We start from the raw sequence: 20007 nt of genomic DNA on the forward strand, positions 1-20007 counted from the left end.
TTTGATGGCTGCATAGTATTCCATGGTGTATATATGCCACATTTTCTTAATCCAGTCTGTCACAGATGGACATTTGGGTTGATTCCAAGTCTTTGCTATTGTGAATAGTGCCGCAATAAACATACGTGTGCATGTGTCTTTGTAGTAGAGTAATTTATAATCCTTGGGTATATACCCAGTAGTGGGATGGCTGGGTCATATGGTACATCTAGTTCTAGATCCTTGAGGAATCGCCATACTGTTTTCCATAATGGTTGAACTAGTTTACAATCCCACCAACAGTGTAAAAGTGTTCCTATTTCTCCACATCCTCTCCAACATCTATTGTTTCCTGACTTCTTAATGATTGCCATTCTGACTGGTGTGAGATGGTATCTCATTGTGGTTTTGATTTGCATTTCTCTGATGGCGAGTGATGACGAGCATTTTTTCATGTGTCTGTTGGCTGTATGGATGTCTTCTTTTGAGAAATGTCTGTTCATATCCTTTCCCCACTTTTTGATGGGGTTGTTTGTTTTTTTCTTGTATATCTGTTTGAGTTCTTCGTAGATTCTGGATATTAGCCCTTTGTCAGATGAGTAGGTTGCAAAAATGTTCTCCCATTCTGTAGGTTGCCTGTTCACTCTGATGGTAGTTTCTTTTGCTGTGCAAAAGCTCTTTAGTTTAATTAGATCCTGTTTTCTTTGTTTCTGCCTTGAATCTGATTCAGCCATTGAAATCAAGTCTGGGATTCTGAAGTTCAAGATCTGGTCATTTATTTTCTTTTCAAACTCAAATATATGCAAAACCCTACCCATAACACTGGAGGGCTATTACCAATTCCCCTAACCACCAAATAGTCTTAATCCTCTATTTTGAAGAAGCATCAGTTCTATCCCAGCTCTGCTGCCTATAAAAAGATAGCAGCGGGTATCAGAAAGATTCTCTGTTCCTCACAGAACCAGATTTCTGAGACAGAATGATCAGGGTCAGAGATGACATTTAGGATGACAAGCTTAAGGGTAAGAATGTTGCCTATCCTGGGTTGAAACTGTTTCATACAACGTCAAAGCAAAAACTTCAAAGCTATGTCAGAGAGCAAAGTATTGCAAAGAGTTATACAGAAAGAGATGAGTTTTTTTAAACAAGCAAACTGAACAAAGGTACATAATGGCGCAGAGTCTGTATTCCTTGGTTGACATCCCATGGGTATTAACCAGAATGATATTAGTTCTTTGATCCATTCACCTTTGGCTGTAATGCAAGATTAAGATGATGGTTTCAACTTGGGAACATTTGGAGTTTGTGAGTGGGGTTATTTGTATGCATCTATGTGCCCTTTGGAAGAATTTGTAAATGATTTGCTTAATAACTTTCAAAATCTGGTTTTGTTGTGACCTTGCTCCTAGGTAATTGGTTGTTATAAGAGAAGAGAAAGAGCAACAGTGAAAATAAACACACTCACAAAGCAAAGGCATTTTCTTCCACTTCAACAGAGCTCCTAGGCCTAAACAGGGCAGGCGAATTGTGGATGTCACAGTGCCATTAACAGCAAAGCCCAGTGACATGAGTTTGTCTATGTAACAAACCTGCACATGTACTCCTGGATCTAAAATAAAAATTTTAAAAATAAATAAATACCGTTAAATTAAAAAAAGAGTACTCTTACTTAATCAGCAAGGTCATGATGCTATTGCCAATTGATTATTTTTTGTCATATAATGACATTTGATTGAGAACATGACTTATTTCATTCTATTACCATATAATTAGTTTATAATTATTAGCTGCAATTCTGTCAATTATCAAACATTGAAAGGTGGGCATTATTAGTTTTATTGATGTTGAAACCTTTACTGTGAAACCTATAGAAGCTTGCCCAGAGCGAGGTGGATTTGATCCTAAAGTCCGTGTTCTTTCCCTCAGACCACACATGTGCTCTTCAAGCCCATTCCACCAGCAGAGTTCCTTTCACTTATGGTAATTACTTTATCAATTTAAAGTTTGGCCAAGTCTTTTTTGGAGAATGACAGAACATTTAGTGGCCTTTTAGTAGCGTTCTAGGCCAAAATCCCATCCAATGAAAAAATAACATCTTCATATTATCTGAAGAATGGTCTTTCATCCTTGATCTGAACGTGTCACATAATAAGGAAGTACAGTATTTCAAAAGGATGCTATTGTATTCAGCAGAAATCATATTGTTTGAGTAACTATTTCCCTCTTTTCTTCATCCTGTTTTTTGGTGCTATTTAGGAAAAAAAATCAAGTCTTTCTTATACAAAGCCTGTAAAATATTAAGCAACAGCTAAATCATTTCTTCTCTGAGTCAAACCTCTTTAATATCTTAAGCTACTCCTATGCCAGGAAACCCCTAGGAAATCTTCTATACAAATCACAGGCATCTCAATCACTCGCCAAATAACATCCTTTTCTTCATCTAGAAAATAAAGGTTTCATAAAATGTCACTAAAGTAATTTATCTAAATTAAAACTAATAAAGGAAATAGAAGCATGTAAGGTTCTGCCAAGCTCTAACATCTTGATTTCTGTCTAGACAAATTACAAACATTCTCTATTTTAAAATTATTTTTAGTCTTCAACAGAGGCTCCTTTTCTCAGGGTCTCAAATTAGGAAAGATACAACTGGATATCACTCCTATTTATCAGAATATTAAAGAAGGGCCAAGAAACCTCAGTCCTGAGAAAACAGAGAAAGGCCACATCCACAGATTGTGGTTCTAGATGATTCACTCTAAGTTGAGATGCAGGAAGAAGGTTTCGCTTCCTAAACATTGACAACAAAAGAAAGTTGCCATACAAACATAAATCACAAAATCTTGTGTAGTGATATCTAATTATTATCTCATATTCATTCATAGAAAATAGAAGTGACATTTAAAAATAATTTTGATTTATGAACTTAATATCCTGAATGTTCTCACTGGTATATAAAAAGAACCAATTAATTAGGGCTTGGTCTTGTGTCAAAATACTGTAAAATAGTAACTATAATTTATAATGTATAAATCTTTGTTGTATGATCACAGATATCCGAACGTTATCTTGTTTGTTACTATTTCTTATTATGCTTTTGCTGACAGAAAATCCAACTAGTTATAAACTATTAATGAGTCCTTCTTTTAGGGTGTAGCTCTAATAATTAGAAAGAAAAATAAACTTTTTTCCCCATGCAAAAATAATGAAACTATGTCCTATGCAGCAATGTGAATGAAACTGGAAATCATTATTCTAAATGAACTAACTCAGAAACAGAAAACCAAATATCACATATTCTCACTTATAAGGGGGGAGTTAAACAATAGGTATATACAGACACAAAGATGGAAATAATAGACACTGGGGACTCCATAAGCGGGGAGCGTGGGAACAGGGTGAGGAAGAATTATCTATTGGGTGCAATGTTTAATATTTGGGCAAGCTGGGTGCAGTGGCTAACACCTGTAATCCAAACATTTTGGTAGGCAAAGCTGGGAGGATTTCTTGAGCTCTGAAGTTTGAGGCCAACTCAGGCAACATAATGGGATCCTGTCTCTATAAAACAAATACAAAAATTACTTGGGCAGGCACCTGTAGTCCCAGCTACTTGGGAGGCTATGATGAGAGGATCCTTGAGCCCAGGAAGTCAAGGCTGCAGTAAGCCACAATCACACCCCTGCCCACCAGCCTGGGTGACAGAGCTAGGCCATCTCAAAAGAAAAAAAAATCGGGGTGATGGGTACACTAGTTCAATCTCCACCACTGTCAATATATACCCATGTAACAGACATGCACATATACCCCCTGAATCTAAAATTAAAAAAAAATAATAAAAACAAATACATTGTTTTCTTGATTCTAGAATTCCTCTTCCCTGGTGGAAAGACTAAGGGATACATCATGATTTTCAGAAAAGTACAGGGTAATGGCAAAATGCCTGAGTTACTTTTACTCTCAAATAGATCCAAGAAAAGGGGAGCAATCAGAAGTAAGCATGAACCAGAGAGTTAAGGGAGGTCCTCAGAGAAGAGTGTGATTAGGTCAGCATAAACCAGGATGAGGTCCAGAAGATATTGAATATCAGAGATAAATTCAGTGCCCACAGAGACAAGAGTACAGGGTGTTAATAACAGTAGTTCAAAGAGGCAAGAAATCTGTCCTAGGAAAAACACTGCCTAAGATGGAGCTGCCAATGGTTAGGGATGTATTGCTGAGGAAACCTGGACTCTTTTGCTTCTGGGAAGCCCAGGCTGAGAGAAGATTTCTAATCTGAACTACTCTGACCACTTATTTACATGAATGACTCTAAAAATGGCTACTTAACTGTATACGTATATGTAGTTTTATGTAACTATATGTGTATAGACATACATATATATTCATACATCTACATATATACAGAGTAGATAGATAGATATCACTTTGGTCACTCAGATCACATAAAACTATTATATGAACTCCTAATCTGTCACTACTCTGTAAAAATTGGCTTTCTTTAAAGATTCTCTATGTGAGTACATTTCCTAAGTCCTATTGAAAGAATTACTAGGTGGGAATGGTCATGACCATTATGGTTTTTCTGCAGGACATTAATGTCATGATTACAAAGAGTGAAAACAAGATAACACAATAACTACAACAATGAAAATAGCACTGCTTTATCTGATTGTATTACTCTAAGGCTGGCATAATAACATACTGGACACCAGTTTACTTCAAACAACAGAAAATTATTGCCTTACATTTCCGGAGATAGAAGTCCCAAATTAAGTATCAACAGGGTCATGCTCTTTCTGAAATCAGTCAGGAAGAACCCTTCCTTGCTTCCTGCTAGCTTCTTTAGGGTTTTGTTTTGTTTTGTTTTGTTTTTGCCATCCTTGGTGTTTTTTGACTTGTATTTGCAACAATTCAACATACCTGTCATCATATGGCATTCTCCTTGTGTGTCTGTCTCCAAATTTTCCTTTTCTTACAAGAACACCAATTGTAAGGCATTAGGGACCCATTCTATTCCAGTATGACTTCATCTTCTTGAATTATGACTGATTAACCTTCAGTGACCCTATTTCCAAATAAAGTCACATTCTGAGGGACAAGGGGCAAAATTTCAACATATTTGTGGGAAGGTCTCATATCAATCAAGTCAAGATAGATTATGCTGCAGTAACAACGTCCAAAACACATGTGGCTTGTGGTAACAAAGACTTACATTCTATTCATGCTAGATGATAATGTTCTGCCTTATCAGAGTCACTCAAGGATCCAGGTTATCAGGGAAGTAATAATTTCAAAAGTTTTCAGTCACTGTGCCAGAGAGAAAAGAGCACACTACCAGGTGTCATAGGTAACCATTGAGTGTTTATGGGCCTAAGGGAGCCAGAAAGTGTAGGATCAGAACACCAGTGATTTCAGATGCCTTCAGCCATAAGAAACAAAAAATCCAACTAACATTGACCTAAACTTTAAGGTCATTTTTTGTAACTTAGCAAGCTATTGAGTGACTAGAAGTCAAATAGTTGATTTGTTAGCTTATTGATGCCACCAAGAACCCAGGACAGGAGGACTGCTTGGGTTGCAGTGAGCTATGACTGTGTCAGTGCTATCCCACCTGGGTGATGGAGCAAGACCCCATCTCTGCTAAATTAAATATTAAATAAATAGAAAGAGCCCAGGAGTCAACCTCTGTTTCTCTTCTCCCCTTCCCAGAGCTATGTCATATGTCTAGTCCTTAACCATATCACCACCACAGGTGAAACGAGATAACCATAATTAGCATGGACCCATTCTATCTCTTGAGGCCAAGACCTGGTCACCCAAACTAAACTGGGTGCAAGGACAGGGAGAGTTAGTAGGTGAATTACTGTATAGTAGGAATAAAAGTATGGCACAAAAAAAGATGATTTTCAGATTTAGCATTATTTTACATCTCATCCAATGTGTAGATACGTGGATAAATAATAATTTTTCTCAACTTAAATGTATTTAGTGTATTAAAAATAAGTGAAATTTAAATGCCATCCCTAGTTGGTTTATTTGCTTAAATGTGTTTAACAATTTTTCAGCAAATAACAATAATAATAATAATTTCCTCCATGTGCATAATATTTTATTATGTATATTCTCACATACATGTTTTGTTGTCATTTCTCAGAAAAATTATCATAATGAAGGCAGGGAGAGGGAATTATCCTTTGTCTTTATTTAAAAAATAAATTACATATATATACACATATACATGTGTATATATATGTATAGGCACTAAGTATAGGACTAAGAACTGAACTTTCTTACTCTCACCAGTGCATTTTCAGCTATCCCCTGGTACCTCCTGCTCTTCTTGTGCTTTGCCTGTTTCTGTATTAATGCACATTCTGAAGAATAAAACCCACAGGACCAATTAAATAGACCATATGGTTAATCTTTGGATTTCCCTTAGGCCAAACACAACTACAATTACAAAATACTATTTTGGAAATTACTAAAATATCAAAGAAATAAACCCTATCAAATATGTATTGTGTTTCAAATGTATAGGTAAGATTAGATATCAAAGAGTAATAGAAATTTTAAAAATATGTCTGATTTTATAAGATTTCATTTTAAAATGTATGCTACTTAAATATATATTTATATAAAAATGAAATATATATAAATATATACTTATATACTCGTATCAAATGCAATCTTATAAAATCAGACATATTTTAAAATCTGTTTATTACTGTTTTGTATCAAATCTTATCTATACATTTACACATATATACATAAATACATCTACATATATATATGGAATTTGTGATGTGAATAGCCCCTAAGCCAGCATTATAAAAAGCTTCCACATTTGCTTTAGAAATGCCATGGTTATCACAGTCACTCAAGGGTGACTCAGTGCATTTGATTGCTCAGAACTGCAACAAAAGCAACTGTAACTCCAATAGGATTTTATCATGCTGAAGGATCTCAAGGCATTTTGAAAATATATTAAAAATAAAATGTGAGTCCAACTTGAAATGTTTGTAATTCATGAAAGGTTTGATGAGCAGGTCTCAGCACCGGCATCATGATCAGTGTTAAGTGCGTGCCTGTGGGGATTGTGGTATCGTCGTTAGATACCCAGGACAATCATGTCACACAAAACAGAGACGGCATGTGTCCCTGCCTGACAGATGCTGATAAAGTGGTGACAAGAATAACAAGTAACTAAAGAGATCATTAAGCCAAAATCCTCTGTCTGCGACTACACAGAATGGTATAAACATCAGCTGTAGTGTTATACAATGTCTTCCCAAATCAACAGAAACCGTCATGCCCTGCAGACAGAAATACAACAGAATTAAAAGGCAGGGATACCAGACCATACCAAAAGAGAAGATGTGCAACTTGTAGCAGTTTTATGGGCCAATATATAGAAGCAGGATCAAAAGGACTGAGTGTTAAATGCTAAAGAAGCTGCTTAAAGTAAGGAATAGAGATGCTGGCAGTTTTCAGCAGAGGTGACAGGAAATGATACAAATGAAGAAATTCAATGATATGCCACGAATCCTACACAACTGCTCAAGATGTATCTTCCTGGATGGTTGGCTCAGGCCTAATTCATAACAAATGCTAAATAATCATGTACTGAATGAATAAAGGTAGATTTTAAAGAAAGTATGCTGCAGTCATAGAATTTAAAATTTTTATTCTTTCTTTATTTTTTTCCCATTGGCTTATGGTTCCTCTCTCTCACTGGACCATGAAGAAGAAAAGACATTATGTTATAGTGACTATAACTGAGACTATGTTATATAGTCTCAGTACAAAGGCCAGTACCTTTTTGGCAAAGCCAGAGAGTGTAGACGTCCATTGCTCCTTGGTGATCAGTGAGTGGTATTTACTAAAGAGAGGGAAGAGCTGCTGGATGACAAGGATAAGAATGGTGAGCATAGGCCCTGCCAGCTGCTCAGATGGAGCTTGGGCAGACTACAAGTGCTGGTTTACTTCTTCCATAGCTCCATGTATCGGTCACAGTATTCACTTCATGGCCAACTAGGGGCCATGGGTGTCCTCTGCTGCCAACAACAGATGTTCCTCTCCATGAGATTTCTATGTGTATGACTTTGCCATCCTGAGCTCTACTGATCTCTCTCCTTCTTTCTCATTTTGGTTTTTTCTTCCTCTCAATACTGGGAAAATCTTTTCTACTTTCTAGTGCTAAGACATTAATTTTTATCTCTGCAGATTTCCTAAGTCCACAGGCATCTCAGGGTCTTTTTATGAAATTAAAGCATATACTCTGTATTTCTGCTTTATCATTTTTTTCACCATGCTATTGGATATTTCAGAATTTAGGTATTTTAAAGAGGGTAGGAGAATCAGGGTAAGCAGAAACTGGGAATTTTGACTTCCTTTCTCTCACAGCTTTTCTCTCTCATTTGTCATCCTCTAGCCACACTCTCCTATGCTTATTTTCTTAAATATATCTGTCCCCTTAGAGCTCAGTGCCTTCACACATTCTGTTCCCACCTCCTGTGCCTGTCTTCCTTCCCTCCACAAAGCTGACACTTCTCCTCAAGTCTCAGATGCAATGTCATTCCTTTTAAAAACTCTTTACTGATTACACAATTAAAAGTTGGTCACATCTTCCCTGACATTCTGATATGGTTTGGCTCTGAGTATCCATCCAAATCTCAACTTGAATTGTAATCCCCATAATCCCTACATGTCAAGGGTGGGACCAGGTGGAGGTAACTGAATCATGGGGACGGTTTCCCCCATGCTGTTCTCATGATAATGAGTGACTCTATGAAATCTGATGGTTTTATAAGAGGTTTGGCATTTCCCCTGCTTGCACTCATTCTCTCTCCTTCCACCCATGAAGAGGTGCCTTCTGCCATGATTGTAAGTTTCCTGAGGCTTCCCCAGCCATGTGGAATTGTGAGTCAACTAAACCTCTTTTCTTTATAAATTACCCAGTCTCAGGTATTTCTTCATGGCAGCATGAGAACAGACTAATACACACTCACATATTCTGTATAATAGAATTTGTTTTTCTTCTTATATAACATTTATCAAAATTTGCAATCCTATGAGTATGTTACTAGCTTACCATACGTTTTTTTCATTACCATAAATTTTGTAAGGGTGGGAACTAGGAGCTATTGAGGCAGGAAATTAAAAAAAAAATTAAATTAAAAAGAAAGAGAAATAAGTTTGCCTGTATTAGGCTGACTTGTCCCAGAGGCAGCAATAGTCACAGTCCAGACCCAGGAAAAGTCTTGATAATATTATCTAGTGTGCCCTGGAGACTCTCCCAGCATTCTCTCTACATAGGGAGAAGAAAAACAAATTTTCCTTTGTTTTATGGAATACGTTTATAGATTCCTGTTCTCTGTAACTAGTGACTTCAAGTATTCTATTTTATCTACTAAGTGCAATGAAGGTCATGAGAAGCCTGAGTAGGCCTTAACTACAGCTTCCTGGGCACCATAGTGAAGGTTAGGATAAGTCCACACCCAGGTAAACCTAGATAATGGACATCTGGGTTGCTTGGGAACAGTCATGTGCAATCCTGTCTTTGTCCTGCCTCTGCTTTCCTGCCACTGTGCTTCAAGCTAGCCCACCCCTTTCTGTGAAGTGTGTATAAAAGTTAAGTACTGTCTTTGTTTTGGGCCCAGTCTTTCGGATGTGAGTCAGCTAGGCCTGAGTGCATTCAATAAAGATTCTCCTGTTTCCAACTCGAGGTCTCTCTCATCCTCCTAAATCCCACAACACTATGTTGATTTATTTCAACATCTTATAATCTGAGCCTAGGACAAAGGGATGCTTAATAAATATTTGTCAAAGAAGCATGCAACAAACATTATGATATGCAATATCCACTCTCTCCTTTCTGTAACTAGCAGAACTCTAGTTTTTGGAGATTCTTCTATTTTTTATATGCCCAGTTACAATACTTTCTTCTCCCTTGTCTGAGGATAAGAGCACACAGTTTTATACAACTCAATTTAAGTCAAATTATACCAGGAAGGGTCAGACTCAGTCTTTCGTTTCTTGTGTGTTTTCTTTTATTTATTTATTTTTGCCTACTCTTTGTTGGCTGGAATGTGAGTATGATGTATCAAAGAGAAGAAGCCATCACAAAAGCATTGGTGAAAAAGCCACATGCTAAGGATAATGTAATAGAAAGGTAGAAGGGCTGAGTCCTTACTGGCTTCTTTAAATCCTCACCCAGGGCATGGGCGGTACCACTGGAGTTCTTCATCTGTGAGGAAAATCAACCTTATTTGGGTTAAGCTAGTAGAGTCAGGTTTCTATTAAGTGCAATCCCAATTCAAAATGTGATTTTAGGAAAGTCATTTCCTATGACAACTTATCCAGATTCTAATTTAATCACTTTGCCATTGCATAAGATAATTTCTAAGATCACCCAGTTCTGTCACAGGTTTTCCTTTAAAATAAAAACACTATTATCTAACCTTTAAATTTTCATTATTCCTCTCATTTTGAAAACCAATGAGCTATATGAATTTTCAAATAACTACTATTTATAAGACAATATGCCAGATGGCTTGATTAATGATATTTCCTTTTTAAATGTACATGTTGTACATTTTCCCTATTTTCTACTTTTTCTCTGACTTCTTTTAAAGTTTCAACACATCATTAATTTAAATGTTTATAATTAAGAATTCATGAGAAGACTGAAAGGGTCAGATTTCAGATTTAATTGTATGGAATCAAATATTTTCTTCAGCAAATTATACTGAAGACCAGCTTGTGGTAGGGCAGAGACGTGTAATTTAAAGCAGTAATTTCAAAATGCTGCTTTATAAACCAGTGTTACACAAGGTACATGAAATAACTTGGGAGTGTTTACAATCCGATATCAAACTGCTATGTGCAGTAAAGAATTTAACTTTGCCTAAAAAGAGGTCTGGCTTCTGCTCTTGACTTCTTGGAAGTAACATCCGAGTCCTTGGAATGTTATACACGATAAGATCCTTTCTTTGTCTGTGAACCTAATAATGTCATTTAGGATGGGACTATAAATCATACCATAAATGTGATTTGAGTTACAAGGTGTTAGCTTGATCTCCTGAGAGGCTGGAAAAAGAGATCAGCTGATGGACAATCAACCATGCTTAAATGATGGAGCACCAATAAAGATGCCTGACACCAAAGTTCAACCGAACTCCCCTGATTGACAATATCCTATGTTTTCACACATCATTGTTGGTAATAATTAATGCTGTCTATAATTCCATGGGGAGAGAACATCTGAATACTCCACGTTGGATCACTTCTGGGCTGTGCCCATGCATCTCTTTCCTTGGCTGATTTTAATCTATATCCTTTCTCTGTGATAAACCATATCTGTGAATAAAACAAATTTCATTGAGTTCTGTGAGTTCTGCTAGTGAATTATCAAAACCAAGGGTCATTTGGGTAATTTCCCGAACTTGTAGTTGATGTTATAAGGGAAGGTACATTATGTGGGCCCTGTTCCTAACTTTGTGGTTGCCCAGCTATTGCAGCCCAGATACCCTAATTCTGTAGCTATGGGGTGTTTATAGACACCTTGATTTGGAAGCTATTAAGAAATCAGTTGTGTTTAGCAATTGGGAAAGAACCATTTCTATATTAATAATTTGTACCATACGTATTAACAATAAGCATTTATTTAGTGTATATGTGTACTGTGCCTGTGTGTTTGTGCATGTATAAGTAGTTGTATGAGTAATCACAATTAATTCTGTAATTAAGCCAGGTCAATTGCATTCTTCTTAGAAAAGCATTTCTTTTTTTTTTTTTTTTTTTTTTTTTGAGGCGGAGTCTCGCTCTGTTGCCCGGGCTGGAGTGCAGTGGCCAGATCTCAGCTCACTGCAAGCTCTGCCTTCCGGATTTACGCCATTCTCCTGCCTCAGCCTCCCGAGTAGCTGGGACTACAGGCGCCCGCCACCTCGCCCGGCTAGTTTTTGTATTTTTAGTAGAGACGAGGTTTCACAGTGTTAGCCAGGATGGTCTCGATCTCCTGACCTCGTGATCCGCCCATCTCAGCTTTTGATTAAATAAAGTTACTGTAAGTACTTGACTACATGAAACATCACTTTCCTTGGAAAATTATACATAGAAAGAAAAGATACATTTAGTTAATGAATCTGAATTCAAATTATATGATTTAACAGCTGTATATCTTAGTAAAAAAGTAGTGTTTTAGAAAGCCAAAGTGTTAAATTTAAATCACATGCAAATCCTTTTTAAGATATTTAAAAATCTTTGTTTCTTCTCTAAAAATTCTTTTACAGTTCTCAAAGACTGCCTACATTATCAAAGTTCTCTGGGGACACATAGTTTGCCATTTTTGTTTTACTTCTGCAATGAATTAAAACACAACCTGTACAATTAAACTCATGGCCCAGTCTTGTCATCCAAGCTTGTTGTCTAATTCCTTCAATAGGAAAGTAAAACAGCTAGGGACCACGGCTTCAAAGATTTTTGTTATGTTAATAGTATAAATTAAATGAAATAATTTCCTTGCCTAAGAAGGGGAAAATCATACAAACCACATTTCATATTTGCCTATTTTCTTCCTATTGCTTATGCCAATAGGGGACACAAAAGGCGATTTCAAGAAACACTAGTAGGGTTGTGAGAAAGTTGGTCAAGGAAGAGGAACAGCCAATAAATGGTGACTTGTCAATACAGTTAGGACTCTGGGAGCTAAATCTGCCTGGAGAACTCTGGAAATCAGTGTGGAACACATACTTCAGCATTATCTCAGCTAAGGGACAAGTAAGGTGGGATATTTATACCCTAATTCTTGTCAGTCATTGGTTGGTGGATATTGCAAAGGAGCATTATAATTTTGCAGCCTTTCTGGCCAGCTGTGGTGGTAGGCAGAAAGATTTCTAGCCTCCAGAGAAATCCCTCAAACAAATGGCATCTGAACCCACTATATACTATGATAGTAGGACATGAGGGCACAGGAATTTGCAAAAACAGTGTTTACTATATGGGTTGATACAAACTTGGCACCAGAAATGGTTGTTAGAAATAGTCCCAAAAAGATGCAGGCCAAATCTAAATGAGAATCATGCCTAAAGATAATTTTGCTGGTTGTAGAGTTGCAATGGAAGTTGAATTCACTACTTTGCATGCTTCTTATGTAAAAATAAGGGCATATTTTAGCAAAGAATGAGATTCAAAAACACTTAGAATAGAGACATCTGTGTGTATTCAAAGTTGAGAATCTTGAATCCATAACTCTCTCTGAGATATCATTCCCAGCATAGCAGCTTGTACCCTCATATCTGAAGACATCCTAACTTAATGACCGTGTAATAATATCATTAAAGCAGCATGATTACAAAGGGATTTCTATCTTCTCAGGACCCACAGCAACCACTCTTTATTCCTTCTATTATGGAGATGCTAGAGTGACAGGGGTTAATTGCGAGTGCTGAAGCTCCAGAACAGGTGGGTTTGATTACTTTAATAGGCTGCAAGACTGAGGATATTTTGACCAACATAGCTTTTTGCAACACTTAATTGATCATGGTGTTCCTAAAACCAAAACACATGAATTATATCTAAGACTAGGCTTAAAAGGTTAACTCAGCAGACCTCAGCTGCTCAAACTGCACATTCCAAACAAGGCCTATTTTAGGATTGGTCCTTGACTAGTTCCTGGGAGATAATCTCTGAGCCCCTGGAATATTCTGCCTGACAAGAGTGTTTCTGTATGCCTGAAGCCTTGGGTCTCGTGCAGATTGGAACAAATGAGTTTATTCTAACGACATGATTTATGGTGAATGTCTATGTTTGCTCTGAGGGTAAGGGTGAAGTTTGAGCAGCTGAGTTCAGTTATGTGGATACTGTATATCCACATGACTTGCCCTCAATAAAACCCCAGAACACCAGGGCTCCAGTGAAGTCCCCTGGTTGGCAACACTTTACACATGCTGTCACACATTATTGCTGGAAAAACTAAGCACCCCCTTTGAGACTCCACTGAGAAGGAAACACCTGGAACTTGTTCTTGGTTTCTCCTAGACTTCACCCTCTCCATGGCTTCAGATTGCTCTTTTTGATATTTGCCTTTTCTCTGTAACAAACCACAACCATGAATATAAGAGCTTTTGGGAGTCCTGTGCATCCTTTCAGTCAATCATCGAACCTGAGGGGTGTCTTGAGAACCTCTGATACATCTGCTAAAATATCACTTCATCTACATAAAAGAGAAAACTCTAGGTCCAGTCTCTAGAAACCTGACCTGAATCAACATAAAGGGCAGCCATGGCTTCTCCCCCAGCTTTCTGACTGAAGCCCATGTTTTGACTGGAGCACCTCGATTAAACAGAAGACCCTCTGAGGAAACACCAGAGACAAAAGTGTACTTGGTAAATATTCCTCCAAGATTTCCCAAAGGGTCATATGGCTGTTTTCATCATGATAGAAAAGTAAATATGCAAACTGTTCATGGCTTACTAGACCGTGTCTTTGAAATGATGCTAATTTCTAGGAAACTAAAATGTCATTGTGATCCACCAGTCAAAGTAGGAGCTTAAAGTTGAAGGGGAGAAAGTGAAATAAAACAAATGTCCCCACACGTGTAAAAGAAAGATTATTTTGTAGTTGATGCATACATATACAAGTCCCTATTTTTGATTCATCATCATTTATTCTATTTGAAATAAAATCTTTATTAATTTTTGTGAGAAAAAATAGTATGTTGAATATCACAAAAGAGTTTGTTTATCAGAATCTCCTCCTATACAATGGTTATAAGTTGTCGCTATAAATCACTAAGACCATATTGGTTTAACACATATACCATAACTTCTAATAACTTTAAATCCCTTACATCCTCGGGTGCTCATCTTAAAAGGCAATACATTAATTCAAGCAAATCAGTGCTCTCATTAAATTTGTGGATAATCTATGGTACTGTTTTAGCTTATTTTCTTAAGAGGGACTGCATTATGTTCACTTATGTTACTGTTATCATTTGAAAGATGATTTTATTTTCTAGAAAGGATAAACAAGTATTTATAGGCAAATATAGCCAATAAGCAGCTATTAACTGAGGAACAGCGGTTTGGTTAACAAAAAGAAAGGTCTATTAGGAGTCAAAAGTGCACGAGAGTGTTTGCATGTAAAAGAAGTCAATCAACCAGTCATAAATATTGTCTTCAAAACGTCTGCATTAAGTTATTTTTTTCTGATCAACCCTGTGGTCTGGGATTCCACAATAATGTCAGGAATGTCAGAGAGAAAAATCATTATGCTCTTCACATATTTTGACATATAGATAGTCTCAGGTCTCCCAGGGCCTGTCACCAACAAGCTATGATGTTTTCTCTCTAGGTCATTCTAGAAGCACCATATTTTATGGCTAGTTGCTACCTTTTCACAAATATTGTTTTTTGCAAATCCTATGGAAAAATCAGAATAAATGTCAAACTCGCTGTGTGTCTTTATCACTCAAAATAAACAGCATGATACGGTTTTTCACATCAAAGTTATTTTTTTCAAAAATATTGCTTTATCTGATTTTTTTATCTTTTAATATCATACACATGGCAAATTGTCTACTGAATGAACTAAATCTCTGGAATTTTTATTTTATCACATATTGGGAAATTGTCTGCCTATGCCATGTACCATAATTGATATCTTTCCTCTCTTTTTATATGTTTGGAGGCAGTTCAGATACATAATCTCTTGACATAATTCTCATCTTATTGCTAAATCTATGGACAGATTTGCTTAACTTCAAATAAAAAATTATATTTAGATTTTGCTCTATAAAATTTTTGCTCATTTTTATACTGACACTGAACACTACCCACATCTAGTCCCACATCTGTTCAGAACAGAGAAAAAGGACCAAGTACCTATTAGTTCACCACAAAGGCTCTGCTTTTGCTTCTTGAATCCCATTGTAAAAACTCTTGTTCAAAATATCTTTATTCTACTTTTTAAGATCCAAAACCCCAAAGAGAAAACCTTTCATTATCCTACAGTTAACTGGCTTTACCTAATACATAAAATTAAAGAAAGTCTGTTTGTGATAAAGGAAGGCCTCACTTCAAATAATACAACCTTCTGAGGTATCAGGTGTAAACAGCAAAGTGTCATTCTTTGTGAGTCAGAGAGACTAATCTCTGTTTTAAGAAAATTAAATGTGTTATCTACCTAAGAATTAATCCAGGCCAGGCGTGGTGGCTCACGTCTGTAATCCCAGCACTTTGGGAGGCCAAGGTGGGTGAATCACAAGGTCAAGAGATCAAGACCAGCCTGCCAACATGGTGAAACCTCGTCTCTACTAAAAATACAAAAATTAGCTGGGTGTAGTGGCATGAACCTGTAGTCCCAGCTACTCGGGAGGCTGAGACAGGAGAATCACTTGAACCCAGGAGGCAGAGGGTGCAGTAAGTCGAGATCACGTCACTGCATTCCATTCTGGCTACAGAGAGAGACTGTCTCAAAAAGAAGAAAAAAAAGAATTAATCTTATGCTATATACTATCTTTATTCACCATATCTTTAATTTTCATCCTGTATAATTTTCTCTTTATTCTGTATATTTTTTTACTCTAAATTCCATACAGCATGCACTTAATTTTTATTTGCTGAGATATCTTGTGAATGTCATTTTTCAGCAAACAAGAAAATAATTAAAAATTAAACAAATAACAATACAAACTTGTGACAGGCCTGCTGGCATTGCTACTCCAAGCTTTTCTGGGTCTGTTACTCATCCCTACAGACCCACGAGAAAATAAACTCCTGTTTCCCCTGCCCTTCAAGTCAACTTGCCGAACTCCATTCCAAGTTACAGTCAGAAAAACAGCCTTCAGTAAACAATCACCTCTAAAGTCAGCATGACTTTCAGATTCCTTCTCCTTGCTCATCTCTACAGTTTCTCTGCTCATTCATCAGTTATAACCATTAACTTTATTTCATTTTTAACAAGGTAAACAAATAATCAGATTGAAATTATCATCAATTTCAACTCCCAGATGCATAAAACTATCAGATTCCAAGCCCCTCAATGCCTCTTTCTGTCATTGCAATAAATGAACGTCCTTTGTCTTATCTAATATCAACTCTCCATCTGTGCTCTAGACTGAGATCTAGACACCCCCACACAACTTCTCAAGGATTAGACCATCTCTCTCCTCCAACATCGTCCTATCTCCTCCACTAGTGTTTCATATCCTCTATTACTACTTCAGCACTGTGGCACCATTGTCTCTTATTATCTCTTTTAACTTGCCTCCATTCTTTTCTCTCTAGGGGAAAAAGAAGGAAGAGGGGGAGTGAAGAAATAAGGAAGGAAAGAAGAAGTAGGAGAGTCTAGAAAACAAGGGAGAAAGGAGAAGAAAATAAAAAGAAAAAGTCTCAAGTGTACTTATCTCTGGTCTCATCTTGGTTCTCTCAATTCCTTCACCTAGACAAAAACAAACTTCTTGGCAGAATCCCTGTCTTTATTTTCCAGTCTTCTGTGTCATTTGGGATGTTTTTCATTGCACATCACAGAATACTCAGTATAGATGACTGGGTTAAAAATAGCCCTTATAGGCTAAAGTCTTAAGGGTCTTACATCTCACATAATATATAAGACATGCAAAGACAGGGCTATGTTGATGGGTTAATTCAGCTACTTGGCAATTTGATTAAGGGCTCAGGCAATTCCATTTTGACATTTTATATATATTTCTATATATATCTTTTTTTTTTTTTTTTTTTTTGAGACGGAGTCTGGCTCTGTGGCTCAGGCTGGAGTGTGGTGGCACCATCTCCGCTCACTGCAAGCTCCGCCTCCCAGGTTCACGCCATTCTCCTGCCTCAGCCGCCCCAGTAGCTGGGACTACAGGCGCCCGCCACCGCGCCCAGCTAGTTTTTTTGTATTTTTTTAGTAGAGACGGGGTTTCACCGTGTTAGCCAGGATGGTCTCGATCTCCTGACCTCGTGATCCACCCGTCTCGGCCTCCCAAAGTGCTGGGATTACAGGCATGTGGACATCACCCCATAACTGATGTCCTTGTAAGAAACCCACCAGGATTGGATGCACAGTGGGACAACCACATGAAGAGGCAGTGAAAGGATGCCATCTGCAATCCAAGGAAATAGGGCTCAGAAGAAAACAGTCCTGCTGGCACTTTGATCTTGGACTTCCTGTCTCTAGAACTATGAGAAAATGAATTGCTCTTGTTTAAGCCACCGAGTCTGTGGCAGCCTTAGCAAACTGATACATCCAAGTTGTGTTTTTAAGGAATGAGGGCACATTTGAGAACACAGTACAAGTTTTATAACAATGGTTCTTCTTAAAAAAGAGTGTACTATTCCTCCGATTTTCTTTTGTTTGTTTGTTTGTTTGTTTTTGCATCTGGCTGTACTGTTTACTTATTGTCTTCAGGGAAAATTTCTAAACTCCCTTGTTTAAGAAGCAGACATTCTAGTTGAGAGTAGTCATCTACATGGAGATAATAACAGCATCCCTATTGGATTGGTGAAATGATGATGAAATGAAACAAGGTTTATACATTTCTTAACACAGGGTCTGCTTATAATAAGTTCTCCATAAAAGTTATATACTTAATTTGCAATAACTTTCAACATAATAGAATTGATTCTCTCATAGAAGTTTTTATTTCCTTGAACAGTGATTAAGCTTTCTGAAATTTCATGCAAAAATACAGAGATACCATAGCTCTCTTTTAGAATTCTTTAATGTCTACCCTTTTATTTTTTACTTTTTACAGAAAACATTTGTTAGAGGTTGCATAATATAAAGGTAGTTAATGCCACTGAATTGTACACTTATAAATGATTCAAATGGTAATTTTGTTTTATATATGTGTATATATTTATACAGCTTTTTGTTTTATATAAGTATATATAAAACAATACATATGCACATATATGGTGTATATATATGTATATATATATAAAAACACAAGATAGAAAGTAATAATGAAATATACCAAAAATCATTTAATATTATATTTTAAAAGGATGAATTGTACAGTCTATCAGGAGTGATATTTATTTGATTAAGGACATTTTATAGATATTCTCAATAAGATAAATGCCATTTAGGTTAGCTTCAATTAATTCCTTTATAAACTATTTTTTTACAGCAAGAAGAAAGTAAAGAATAAGCTTTCAGCAATTTAAAATGCAGCAAAAGGAGTTACATGCCATTTTCCAGAAAAAATATCAACCTGTAACAGATTTGCAATCTGAACCTGAGGTTAGTGCTTAACAGTAGTTGTTGGAATTGGAAATACCACCTGCTTCCATTTCTGCAGTCACTTGATAGAGAGCAAATACAAAGCATGGTACCAAATAGAGTTGAGGGCATTGAGGTGGCAATCAAACACACTGCAGAAACAAATGGAAGAGAGTGATACCACAGACTCAGGGAGGATACAGTTCATCCATCACATAACCAGCCAAAATTGCTATTTGTTCTTTTCCAGCTTATGAAAAGATGAGACTCACTTCTCTGTCTTTACATGGAGAAGCAACTCAGGAAATTTAAAATCCCCAAATACACCACATGTTTCAATGTAACCTTACATCAAACACTTAAAAAAAAAGAAGGAAGTAATTGAAACTATAACACTAATTAAAATAACTTACTGGATCAATTATAAATATTTGTGGTTTTTCAATCATTTTTTCATATTAAGTATTTACTAATTTTATATCCTATTTAATTTTATATCCTAGTTTAGATATTCTAGGATTTAATTCTTATTATTATTCTGAAAATATGGGGAAATTTGAAAAGAATTTTAATTATTCAAGTACTTTTTTAAAAATTTGTTGTATGAGTCACTTCTTACATGTTGGTTTGAATCCTCTCATCAATACTTGTCTCATTTTCATCTGTGGCTGCTGTGATTACCAGCTCTTCATGGACATTGCCAAACTTCAAGCCAGCAAATCAACCTGAGAGAACATCTCCTGAGGTCCCTGCCTCCTGCCTCACATCTCATACATGTTGATTACCTTGCTGAGGCTGCTTTGTTGA

The 20007-nt window shown here is 36.6% G+C and overlaps 1 long non-coding RNA gene across 1 annotated transcript; it reads left to right on the top strand.

Moving 5' to 3' along the window:
- Positions 1-943: 943 nt before the first annotated feature.
- On the top strand, positions 944-1603 carry LOC117062948. Its single transcript, XR_004428637.1, has 2 exons — positions 944-1001; positions 1389-1603. It is a non-coding gene; the product is annotated as an uncharacterized LOC117062948 (long non-coding RNA).
- Positions 1604-20007: the final 18404 nt, after the last annotated feature.

This window comes from Trachypithecus francoisi, unplaced genomic scaffold, assembly GCF_009764315.1.
Source record: "Trachypithecus francoisi isolate TF-2019V2 unplaced genomic scaffold, Tfra_2.0 Lachesis_group17, whole genome shotgun sequence".
NCBI classification, from domain to species: domain Eukaryota; kingdom Metazoa; phylum Chordata; class Mammalia; order Primates; family Cercopithecidae; genus Trachypithecus; species Trachypithecus francoisi.